At 48.5% G+C, this 13,109-nt stretch overlaps 1 pseudogene; it reads right to left on the bottom strand.

The window, feature by feature from the left end:
• Positions 1–3,379: 3,379 nt before the first annotated feature.
• LOC112540691 (intestinal-type alkaline phosphatase-like) lies at positions 3,380–12,798 on the bottom strand (annotated as a pseudogene).
• Between the last annotated feature and the right edge of the window lie 311 nt (positions 12,799–13,109).

The raw sequence follows: 13,109 nt of genomic DNA, 5'->3' as shown, positions 1-13,109 counted from the left end.
TTCCCACCTTTCCTTTTAACTCTCCCGAAAACTAGGAAGGGTCCCTTCTGAGGCGCTTCCCACGCCCTCCCTCCTTCTCTGGGCTGAGACACCTTTTACACGCCGGTTGTCCAGTCCGTGGCTCTCCCTCCTGCCTCCCAAGGTCATTCCCACATTTCATTAGGTGCCATCCAGTCATTGTTGACTCTTAGTGACCGCACCGATAGATTCTCTCCATGTGGGAACCCCCAGTGTGCACAGTTCATGTCAAGTGTGAACCCATAGCAAGATATGGCTTTGCCCATGTGGCATTGCAACAGCCCAGCCTACCAGCCTTGTGTCACCCCATTCCCCCATTCTGGCTTGTAAGACCTTCCTTAAGTGTTTAAGGAAAACACTTAAGGAAGGTCTAACAAGCCAGGAAAATCGGGCAGAATTTCCTACAGGGAAATCGCTCCGTTCACCAGCAAAGTCCGGCAGCCCCAGATGGAAGATGGAAACCCCAGAAAAGAAGGGGTGTGACACAGGCACGCAAACCTGGCCTGCTGCTGGTTTGCTGCTTTTAGCATAAAACAGTGTCTCTCCAAGCACGCTTTGTAAAGAAAGCAGATACAATCTCGGTTAATCTGTTTGTTTGTCTACCCAATGTGCCAGGCAAAGCAATTTTCTGGCTGCAACCTTTGCTCAACAGGCCAAGGTTAAAATGTCAATAAGCGTGATTTGAAGTTCTCTTGGGCGAAGAAGTTCAGGAACAGGCCACACCTGTTCAGGAACAGGCCAAGGATTGGAAATTCCCCAAATTCAGTTTCAAGAGATGATTTGACTTGTCGTTGGAATGTCCACAGAAGGCCACAGAGAAATACGTGGAGTGCAATAGGGAGCCCCGGAGAACTGAGCATGGGAGAAAAACATGTAAATTAAATTAAATTAAATTTCAGGCTTTCCAATGTTATCACCTGCACTTTTTTCCCCTACAGTTCTCTGCTGATAGTGATTATGTTGTGATAGAGTTGATTTGACCTTACTTGGCTTCCATGGCTAATTCAAAATGCCAACTCTCACCCATTCCCACACCTTGGGGCCCAGACACCCCTAGCATGCCCTTCTCCAGCTGTTTCTGCCCATCCAGTAACATCTGGCAAGGTTGACTCAGTCCAGGTCCTGTAAAGCTGTGCCAACTTGCAAGAGCTCAGAAACAGGTCTCTTCTCCAGCCCTTCTAGGCCTTTGGAATGGCATCAGCTGCAATTCAGGATATCCAAAAGGGAAGTCAAAGCGATGAAGAAGCAGTGCGTGTAAAAAGGCAGGTGAGGCTTTGTTTGCAGGGTTGTGATTGCCATCTTGACTTATTTGACCTCCCTGGCCTCCACCGTGTTGTGTTTTCAGAAAAGATCTGGGTTTTTCAGCAGGCCCCAAGGGAGGGCAATCTGTGATCTGGCTCCCTGAGGGGTGTTCGGTCTTGTTTTTTCAGCTGAGGGTTTTGTTCTTCTCCCAGCGTGGGTGTTTTCATTATCAGATTATCATTTCCATGTTTCAAAGGTTTCTTCGGTTCCTGGTTTAACCCTAATTATGATAGTTTGTAGGCAGCCTAGAGTTGCGCAGGCTATAAATCTGATTAGTGAAATGTCTCACCCAGCCCTTCATATTCTCTGTGATCGTGATGCTATCACCTTTCTCCCATTTTGATAGGATGATTTCTTTTTTTATTAATAAAGTTTATTAAAAGTTTTAAGGAGAATAGAAAAGCAAACACCGACTAATACAAAATGGAGAGGGCAAAGAAAGAAAGAGAGGAAGAAAAAGAAAAAACCAAAGGGCAGCGAGCAAAAATTAAAAAAAAGAAATAGAAAGAAGACGTTTCCGATTTTCTCGGCAGCAAATTTAAGTATGATTACAAAATTATCTCTTGCTCTAGGATTACGAAAAAGCTCACTTTTTTCTATTAGCTATTTGTTTTTCTAATCATCAAAACCAAAAGTCATAAGAACACTTTTTTCCGTTCCATGCCAAAGGTCTATAAGGGGTTTCCAGTCAGCCATAAATGGAGTTATTCTCTTTAATCAAGGACGTCTATTTTTATAGGATTCCTGTAGGACAAGTGTGTGAATGTATCTTGGAATCACAGACCTTAAAGGTGGAAGGTGACCTCGAAGATCATCTAGTCCAACCCACTCAGGAATCCACTACGTCACCATCCCCTATAGGTGGTCTTCCATCCTCTGCTTAAACACTTCCAGAGAATAGGAATACGCGACTTTTCCTGGCATCTGTTTCCTGGCTGAACAGCTATTACTATTACAACAGGGTTCCTCAACCTCAGCAGCTTTAAGATGGGTGGACTTCAACTCCCAGAATTCCCCAGCCAGCCATGCTGGCTGGGGAATTCTGGGAGTTGAAGTCCACCCATCTTAAAGTTGCTGAGGTTGAGGAACCCTGTATTACAAAATTCTTCCTAGTGGCCAAGTGAAATCTAATTCCCTATATTTAAAACTACTTGTTTCTTGGCGTCTTCTGCAACAACTCTGAACAGGTCTCAAGTCTCCCCAGTCTTCTCCTCCTCGGCTAAAGATACCCAACATCTCAACTGCTTCCTATGAGTTTTTCCTTCCATGATAAATCTGGGTTTGCTCCAATTTGTCAATTGTCCTTCCTACAATGCAAGACCCAGAACTGGACACAATCTTGCGGGTGTGGTCTGACCAATATGGAATAGAAAGGCACTACTGAGTCTCTTGATGCTATTTCTCTTTATAAAGCCAGGATTGCATTTGCCTTTTCTGCAGCTGCATCACGTTCTTGGCTTATATTCATTTTGTGATTCGCCAAGACCTCCACATTCTGTTTGTATCTCCCTTTCCCTATATTGATGCCTTTTTATTTTATTTTATTCCCTATATTGATTGGTTTTTCCTCCCAACTGAATGACTTTGCTTTTCTCCTGGTTGAAATTCATCTTGCTGGTTTCAGTCCATTGTTGTAGCTTGTTAAAATTCTTCTGAGCCTTAATACTGTCCTCTAAGGAGTCTGCTATTCCCCCCCCCATCTTTGCATTGTCCACAAATTTGATCATCCTGTTTGCACTATCTAGGATTAAACGTTCACCTGTAAGCCAACCTAAATCCCCTAATTGGGAGTGGCTGATTCTGGAGCAATTGGGAGTAGGCCGTTCCCATCTCCAGGGCCGACCATGAATGCCCATTGCAGAATAGACAGGCAATTCCTGTAGAGAGGGACTGTAAGTGAGAAGCACCATTTGGGGTCACATAAACTTACCACGATCAACCTATAAAATCCTGGCCAAATGTATGGCATAGGGACTCTCCAGCATGCTCCAGCTGCCTTTGTAAGAAAACCCTTGCCAAACAACTCTTCGACGACAACGCCTTTCTTCCTCATCTAAGCATGACGGCAGTCTTGGAAACTTGGTGGAAATCTTTTGTGGCACAATGCATTATACACTCTTTCTCCCCTTTGTTGAACACACAAGCAAGGAATCTGAGAGCGGTTTAAGATGCATTCTGTGCAATTAACAACTTTAGCCTCTGTGGTGCTACATTTCACGTTCCTTGGCTTGCTCCTGGATGCCATGAAAGAGGTGAGGCGGGGGACCCTGGGCCAGGATGGCTACATCTTCACCGCTATGAGTGGCAGAGCTCAGGGGCACAGCGGCCTGTTGCCTCCAATCTTTGTCCTCTGGGGGCAAGAAGGAGAAGGTGGGTTGAGTGCAAGGGAGATGAGAACAAGGCTGCCCTGTGTGGAATCATGGGATCATAGGGTTGGAAGGTCCTTAGAGGTCTTGTAGTCCAAGTACGCGCCCAGAGCAGGAATCCTCAGACCTTCCCAGACCAATGGCGTCCAACCTTTGATGCAAACCCTCCAGTGATGGAGCCCTCATGCCTCTGGGAGGCGCGCTGTTCCCCTGCTTCGTTGCTCCTTGCAGACAAACCTAGTTGGGGCAGAGGACAGTTGGATGCTACAAACACAGCATGTCAAAAGGCCCTTTGTGATCTGAGGCACCCCCAGCACAGGAAAAGTGAGACTAGCAGGGGCAAATCTGAGAAAAATGATGCTAAGGCTAAAGGTGGGGGAGCAGAGGCAGGGAAAAGAGTTGGCACTGAAAGTCGCGTTAGAAGGGCACTGCTTTCAAGAGGGCACGTGTGCAGAAACAGGCACGTGTTTTCTTTATCCCGTTTGGCTGAGCCCTAGTCAAACAAGTTCTGCGGGGTATTAGAACAAATGGAAAAGTCAACAAAAACTGTTTGAATAAAGTCAAAAGTAGAATTAGTATTCAGCACCTTGGATACAAAAGTGAACGTCCACTTCTGTTTATGTTGGGGAAGAGAGAGAAAGAGAGACAATAGATGTGGATTAAGGGAGAAAGGAAGCGTTTTGCAAGACCCTAAGGCGGTGTTTCTCCACCTTGGCAGCTTGAAGATGGGTGGACTTCAACTCCCAGAATTCCCCAGCCAGCATGGCTGGCTGGGGAATTCTGGGAGTTGAAGTCCACTCATCTTAAAGTGGCCAAGTTTGGACAACACTGCCCTAAGGCCTTTCATTTCCCCCTTCCACTGGCTAGCATTCCTTTGAAACCACAATGTTGGCTACACATAGCCCTACCCCTAAGAAGCCAAAAAAATTGAAAAAAGTAGTTTGGGACAAAACAGTTGGCCAGTCCTAAGGCAAAGGGAGGAACACTGATAAAACCATCATCACGGGAGGGTCACAGTCTCACCAAATGCTTCTGAAATCCCATCTGGACAATGTCCATTTTCGAGGCTGTAGCCCGGCCCATTCCTGTAGTGGGTGCTGGTGCCTGAAGCTTCTTCGTCTGTTGCTTTTTTGGGTGCCAGTCCTGTTAACACACCACACACACACACACACACACACACACACACACACACACCAGTCAGTCCTAGTGCCAGTCTGACTGAATGGAATTGTGTTAAGGCTGAATGAAAGCCACACAATCAACTTGGCAAGTTGGTTAAATAAAGGAACGTACATGGTATTCACGTTGCTTTTTTCAGATGGAGAGTCTGTTAGGTGAGAAGGCATGTGTGAATGGGTGGTACATTAGAGGGGTTCGGAGTGGGAGCAGAGGAGGATAGCACTGGCAACTGCCAACTGCCCGAGCGCAACAATGCCATAGACGTGTATAATTAGTTAAGTCTCCCCCGTCTTTTTGTTATTATAGTTTTTTAACTGGTTTTTAACTGGTTGATGGGGGGTGTAGTCCAACATATCTGCCATCCACCTATCAAGCTGCTGCCTTGAGGGGTCTCCAATACCTGGGTGGCTAAAGATGGCTTAAAGACGGCCCAGTCACTGCATCCTCTCCCAACCGCTCACCAAAAGTGCTGTTCCCACGTGGCGCGTTGCCCCCAAAGGTGAAGACGTGCGAATGTCCGGCAGTAACTACAGTCAGAGTGTCAGAGGCACCGGTCAGTCTGCCGACGTGCTCAGCTGCACAGTCCACCATCCCTGCCTCCGTCACAGCTTGCTTCACTCTGCCCTTGTGATGCCCACGGTCAGTCCTGCCTTGTGGAAGGAAAGAACGAAAATGTAGGACACCATCCGAGGAAAGTTCCCTTCCGTAAAAAAGGACATTGGTCCGGTTGACCCTGAGGTGACGCCCTTGCAGAGTGAGGAGAGCTTGGCATGGTGGAATCTCCTCCTCCCAAGAAGTCCATCCTGTGTAGAAATCTAGGATCTCAGAAGAAGAGTCTCAGCTTAGCCTTTTTCCCTGAGATGCTAGTTCTCTTATGTGCAAGGCTGCTTTGGTTATAGGGGAGGAATATTTTAGTCCCCTTTTGGCCCAAGAGGTATTATCCAGGCCCACATCTCTCTTTGATGAGAAGGAGACTCAACTGCTCCCTCTTGCAGATGGGAGATGTTGTGGGGCCCTTCCCCAAGCAGCTTTCTGGGACCTATCTTGGCTCAATTCTGCCCCTCCCAGGATGGAAGACAGGTCTCCCCGTCCTTTGATACTCATCTTCTGCAAAGAGGAAGAAGCCCCTGGGATTTCTGCAGAGGATCCGGATGGCCTTGTCCACCATCTCCATTCTGGAGGCGTCCATCTTTCGGATCCGGTTGAGTTCATACGCCATGTCCTTGGGCTCAGAGAGGCCTAGACGATGGGAGGAGATGGATGAGGGCATCAACAGGAGCACTGAGCACCATTCATTGTGGAGCATCGTGGACGGACCAGGCAGCAGAACAGAGTTGACCCTGCCATGGGGCATACAGAGCCTTTCAGCTTGGGTGGCAGATTGGAAAGCCCTAGAGCCCCACCAACAGTTGCGTGTTGCTTCTATGGGGCTCCCCAGAGCCAGCTCCTCCAGCTACCCCACTTCCTTGCTCTGGAGATGGGCCTCGTGCCACGTCTTCAAGCCGGACCTCCCCCAAGAACGAGGCCTGAAGAGACCAGCAGATTCCTAGGTGGAGCCTTGTGCCACCTTCCCTTTGCCACTGGGCTGAGCCCAAATCATGTGGCAGAGTAACAGGGCCCCTCAAATAGCGAGCCTGAAGCACCCCATCAAAGAAGCAGAAGGTCCTTGTTCTCTCACTCTTTCCATGTTCACCTCTTCCAAGTGTGACAAAAATCCGGAAGCCTCATTATCACCTCACTTGTTGGCCAGGGAATTGCATCCGTGACCTTTGGCAGATGATGAAGCTGCTCCTATATCAGAGGTAAACACCTGGCGCTGCCTTCTCTTTCTCTATATCTCTAATTATGGGCATTCCACAGAGGCACAGTTGATTTCCCAACAGAAGCATCCACAGGGGTTCAAAAAAGCCCAGATGGCAGGTGCAGCCAAGCAATCAAAGCTCTTCTTCTTCTTCTTCTTCTTCTTCTTCTTCTTCTTCTTCTTCTTCTTCTTCTTCTTCTTCTTCTTCTTCTTCTTCTTCTTCTTCTTCTTCTTCTTCTTCTTCTTCTTCTTCTTCTTCTTCTTCTTCTTCTTCTTCTTCTTCTTCCCCTTCTCCCCTCCTCCTCCTTCTTCTTTTGCATGTGTTGACTTTTTTGACCAGCCCCAGCCTCTCATGCTGTGGGTGCTTTGGATGAGTTCCACCGTGCTCTGATCTACAAGGTCATTTCTTCCGGCCATATGCCCAGAGGAGAGGCAGCCGGCCACCTTCACACCGTACACTCTTACCCATGAGATGGTCAGGGGCTTTTTCATTCGCAGCTGCTGATTCATTCCAGACAAATGGAGCACCCTAGAAAAAAATTGGGAAGTCCATAAACATCACAAACAGGCAGCCCGATTGCATGCACCCAACACTTTTTAAAAGATTTTTTTATCCCGCCTTTATTATTTTTATAAATAACTCAAGGGGGCAAACCTACCCAATACTCCTTCCTCCTCCTATTTTCCCCACAGCAACAACCCTGTGAGGTGGATTGGGCTGAGAGAGAGGGACTGGCCCAAAGCTGCGTCTTTAATTCACATGTTAAATGTGTTGTGCGAACAGGGTTACGGAGGGGAGCCATCCCAGACATGGGTCAATATTTGAAACGGTCATCTGTTAACCAGCGTGCAGTGTGAAGGATATGCAGAGAGATGACATTTATGCATCATGTTTAACCTGGCTATTTTCTGGATTCACGCAGGGTGGCACCCAAACCCACAAGAGGCCTAATCAAAGTAAATTCCGTGGTTTTGTGTGAGTGTGTGTGCAAAACAGTTTGAACCGTTTGGAAAATGGATGCTCACACATGGTCTGAGTGCCAAACAAGAGTTCTGGATGTGAAACAAGCTGTTCCAACCGTTTCAGGAATATTTCCACCTCAAAACAGAGTGTTTTGCATTTGGAACTTCTGCGGACCCGAAATGGAGCATTTTGAATTAGGGACGGTTCAGTTTTGAATTGCTTTGCCTGCAGCAGCTCCCTTCCCTGAGCTTTGAGTCTCCCCTCTCCTGTTTGCCACTCAGCCACTTTTTGGTGAGGCTCAGGCCGTCCTTCCTGGCTCCATTCCGCTTGGACCATCCGGGTATTCTGGATCGGGAGTCTTCAGGGGCATCGTCTACTTCCTTCCTCTGCCCGGAATTACCTGCTGATGGGTAAGGAGCCCCTGAGCCTCTCCCCAGGGATGGACCCTCTCCCTTGCCTGGCTAGTGGGAGATGGCTAGTTCAGGCGCTCTGCCCATCATATATTGAAGGCCACTTCTGTGTGGAACTGGAATTTGCTTTGCACTGATTTATTTCTGCTTTTAGAAAAATGAACTCTATCTTGGCTATTAGCCTTGAGAGCTCAATGAAATATCTCTGCGTATCTGGGCAGGAAGTATGATTACCAGCTGATGTGAGTGAGGAAACAGGGCCGGCATCGATATTTTTTGTATACCAAAAGCAGATGCTGGACTCACCAAGTTGATAAATTTAATCTGTCGATATGTTATTTTATTGGCAGAGTGAAGCCCGCACCAACAGCCACTTACAGTTATGTTAAATGCAACATTTCCAGATACGGAGAATTTCTTTGGCACCGATAAATCTTAGATATAGTTGCGCAAAGGGGAGGAAAAGGGAAATGTCTGGGGAGGAAAAAACTAAATGGAAGCTTTGTTTGATCAGTCAGATAGTAAATAAGTGACTCCAACCTGAAGCCCTCCAACAGTTTGGGGACTGCAATTCCCAGAATCCTTGGAGGGCAGTGCCAATGTATCTCAAGGCATCTGATTCGGGAAGGTTATAAAGCAGAGCAAACTTGCTCCTTTCCCCTTCCTATACAGTGAATTCATGAATTTGCCTGGCTGATATATCCTGGTCAAAGTAAAGTTGGTTCACCATTGCCTTCTTCCAGGATGTATTTTCAACTATCTAGCTGGTGGTATTTCCTGGTGGTCTCCCATCCAGTCCAACTCTGTTTAGCTTTGATGAGCTGGGCTTAATCTGTCTAAAATGGTAAAGCCCTCTGTTAATCCTGCTTGACTCCAGATTGTTGTTGTTGTTCTGGTCATTATGACTGACTTCGTAGACCCATCCGGGCAGTTTGCTCAGCAGGCGGGCGGAGAAGCTGTGGCACTGACTCCTCCCCGGCGCTCATATTAGCAATCACACCTGGAAGATGATGCTCCTGTACTGGGGGAATGGACTGCTGCTGGCGGATGCAAGAACCTTACAACAGCGCCCCTAGTGGTTACCTAGGGAACAGCAGCAGGATGTAACAGGCTGGGATTAAGGGTCGAGTTAGGGTTAGAGTTAGGGTTAGGGTTAGGGTTAGGGTTAGGGTTAGGAAACGCGGAGAAATGCATTTAGAAACGTTAGAAATGCAGGAAGGGAACAGAGCGGTGTTTCTCAACCTTGGCAACTTTAAGAGGTGTGGGCTTCTTAAAGGAGGGAGGGAGGAAGGAAGGAAAAGAGGGGGAGGAGGGAGGGGAGGGGAGATGAGAAGGGAAAGAAGGTAATCATTGGTAATCATTTGATCTATCTATTAAAGTTTGATCACTCTTTCCTGCCCTGAAAGCTTCTCTGTCACTGACAAGGAAATGGCCCTGGCGATTCCTGAGAGCCGCCCAGAGGTGAGGCTGACGTGGGGGACGGTTTCCCCTTTGGTGAAGACCACAGGGACGCTGTGCAGTGCGTGGTCTCTTCGCAAGCTTTGCTTTGTTTCCTCCAGAACTGAGGGGGGGATTCATGCCAGGAGACCCCCTCCTCACAACAACCCTGGAAGGTGGGCTGGGCTGGCCCGTGCCACCCTGCGAGCTTCCACGTCTGTGGGGGGCACGAACCTTTGCCCCTTCAACATCCAGCGCTGTGGTGAGCGCTGAGCTTCCTTGGCTGGGCTCGGGCGCCTTCCCCAGCCAGGACGTGTGCGAACGGCTTCGCTGGCTCTGGTGCAGCCGGCTCCCCCCGGCGCTGCACGGAGCCACAAACGCTGGCAGAGAAGCCCCCGGCAGGGTCCGCGGGGCTCCCTGCCCAGCCAAAGTCAGGCAAAGCGCCTTCTGGCCTGGTGCAGAGGGCGAGCCCCGAGGGGGGCCCCTTCCCCTCTCCCCGAGCATCAGATCGCCCCTCGGCTGCGGCCCCTGCCTTGGGCTTCCAAAAGCAGCAGCTTCCCCCGCTCCGTTCGCAGGAGGGTTGTCTCCTCACGGACCCGCAGCAGCGGGGCTGACCTGGCTGGGCCCACGGAAGAAAGAGCCAGCGCCGTGCTTTGCTTGGGGCTCTAAATGCCACAGGCCGGACGTGCGAGGCAGTGGGGTTTCTGCAGCACTTTTAGGGCAGGGCTTCGATGGCAAGGCTGTGGCCGCCATCTTGACGTTTTGGACCCCCTCCCTGCAGCAACCCTGTTCTCTTTCTCAGCAACTTGGATGCCGAGCTTCCTTTCCCTCTGGGCCCCCAAACCAGGAGCCCAAAGGCAGGAAATCTGGGCCAGGGGTGCAGGGAGTGAAACAAAGCCTTCCCCCCAGGTGAGATGAACAGCCGTGGCAAGGCTATGCAGCCTCCGTGCCACCGGCAAAATCCCCTTTGCTCACACTCGAACATCAAAGCCGGCAGCTGCGCCCGGGAGTGAAAATCAGGGTGCAAAGCGTTGGTGGGGAACAAGGAAGGCAGGGCTGGGGAGGGAAGCCCCCTCCCCCCCGCAATTCTCCCTTGAGTTAGCAATGTTCAATCAGTGGGAACGGAGATCTAAGATTGGGAGGAAGGGCAGGATGCAACCTGGGCGGCCAAACCCGGCTCATCCTCTGCTTGCTAAGGATTGGGGGCCCTGAGGGAAACTCTGCTGCTCCATCCATTTTGATTACAAGCACACAGGTTCCATCAAATGGAAGATTTGTGCATTACACCTCCGTGCATTGTGCAAGCTTTGCACTCTCTCTTCGGGGCCTGAACCTTTGGTGGATTTGAAGAAGTCATCAGATGCCTTGGACCTCCTGCTCTGTTTAAGGCAGTGTTTCTCAATCTCAGAGCCTTTAAGTTGTGTGGACTTCAACTCCCAGAATTCCCCAGCCAGCATGGCTGGCTGGGGGATTCTGGGAGTTGAAGTCCGCACATCTTAAAGTTCCTGAGGTTGAGAAACACTGCTTTAAGGGCATGCCTTTTGCCCTTTTTTGCCCTGAGAACTTTGTTCCTGGTTTGGCCCCTGGTTTGGTGTTTGCACTGCCCCTGGTTTAGTTAGTTTGATTGCAACTAATCCATATTTGGCACATTTGCATAAAAATAAGGCAGCTGTTCTGAAGAAAGTGGGCATTTCTGTTCCATTCTTAAATGATGCCTACCCGTAGAATATGCATATCTATAGAGGAAAATCTGCTGCTTGATTTAATCCAGGGACAACTTTTAAAATCTTATTTGCATTGCTACCATTCGGGTTGCATCTATCTGCTTCCTATCTGTTAGATTTATCTCTCACCTTTTCTTCTGGCGTCTTCTTCTGTTTTCCCCCCACGACAACCCTGCATGCTGGCAGGGGGACTGACCCGAAGTCCCCCCATGGCTTTCCCTTGGGGGGGGGACTAGGACCTCCTCGTCCAGCCCCTTCACCATTCCACCACATTGGCTGTAGTGTAAAGCAAATTTCACGTCATCGCCCTGAATGAGAACCGGCAGAAAAATCTGCAGCCAAAGGTCTGGCTCAAACTTCTGCTTAAGATGCTGAGAGCCTAAGGATCAAATGACTATTCAGTTCCCACTTTCTCCTCCCTGCCTCCAACGCCCACCTAATTTTTAGTCCTCCGCCATTTTTTGTCCAAGGACATCAACGGGTCAGTCTCTCAAATCTATGGGGAAAATCTCCACCCACGCCTGATACGAACAGACCTTGTGTGACTTGAAATATGTTATTTGTTTTATTGCCCTGAATGAAATGCATCTGCCCGTCAGATCGTTTGAAAGTCGGAGTCATAATGGGTGGTAACCTCGTCTGGCTGGGTTCACACAAGACGCTTAACCAGGTCAACAGAAAACCTCCCGGCTGCGCTGGCAAATCGTCTTGGCTCCCCTGCTTTAAGCTCGGTTTGTTATTTTGAGGGTTTGCATGCTGTGTGAATCCAGCCAAACTGGGTAGCTTCTGATGCGAAGCGAATAAATGGAGGCCTCTGATAACCAAGGGTTTTCCAGGAACCCAGTCCATGTATGATGCCTGAGACAATGGCCTTTGTGGGGGGGAGAGGTCAAAAAAGTCAAGACGACAGCTGCAACCTTGCAATCAAACCCTTTCCCTTTTATTACTTGTATCATGCATACAACATGTGTAAAAAGGGGGAATGATTTCAATTCTATTGCTGCACCATCCATCTTGACCCCGCTGGACACCCCCTGGGCCCAACGCCTCCTCCCCTCTCCAAAATCCTGCCCTCACTTTACAACAATTGATCAAACTGGACCGGCTGATCTTTAATTACCTGGATGCCAGTGATAAACTTGGGATACGTACTTTTTAACCAATCAGGCCTGGCTCAGTTGAGCCGGAATAGATTACTTCCCCGATGAGGTTCGTTATGCACAGGAATCCTGCTTGACCATAAGCATATACAATGGACGTGCAAAACCCAAACTCTCTGCCCTTCGCCTGTTCCCAGGGTGGAGAAGCTCCAACTCACCATCACCCAGGAAAAGGATGATGTTTTTGGCCCGATGGTTCACGGGCGTCAGGTTGAGGGCTGATGGTAGGCTCTTCCTGGCCTTGGTGTTCCAACACTTTCCTCCTCTGGCAACAAAGCAAACCGGAAAATGCTATATATATAAATCTGCGATCAACACATGCATGGAATTAAATTATATATATATATATATATATATATATATATATATATATATATTTTAATTCCATGCATGTGTTGATCGCAGATTTATATATATAGCATTTTCCGGTTTAGCATTTTCCGGTATAGCATTTTCCACAAAATATATATATTTTAATTCCATGCATGTGTTGATCGCAGATTTTTTTTTCCCCCAAGGTAAAGAACGCTGATGGTCATCAGGACAAAATCCTGGTTAAGCCCATGGCATGTTTTTCCACCCGACCCACCAAACTCGGCAAGAACAGCCTAAGTCTCAGGATATGATCTGAAGATACGTCGTTAGGTTAGGCAGCAGATCTGCAGAAACGAAGCCAGTCCGAATCTGAACTTCCGAGGGGAAGGAAATGATTTTTGAAAGAAGATTTCACACATTTTTCTGAAGCGCT

The sequence above is a fragment of the Python bivittatus genome, unplaced genomic scaffold (assembly GCF_059951505.1).
Source record: "Python bivittatus isolate LINGU-HERP-01145 unplaced genomic scaffold, Pbiv_v1 ctg000980_np1212, whole genome shotgun sequence".
Classification (NCBI taxonomy): Eukaryota; Metazoa; Chordata; class Lepidosauria; order Squamata; family Pythonidae; genus Python; species Python bivittatus.
This window is presented reverse-complemented; position numbering and strand designations above follow the sequence as displayed.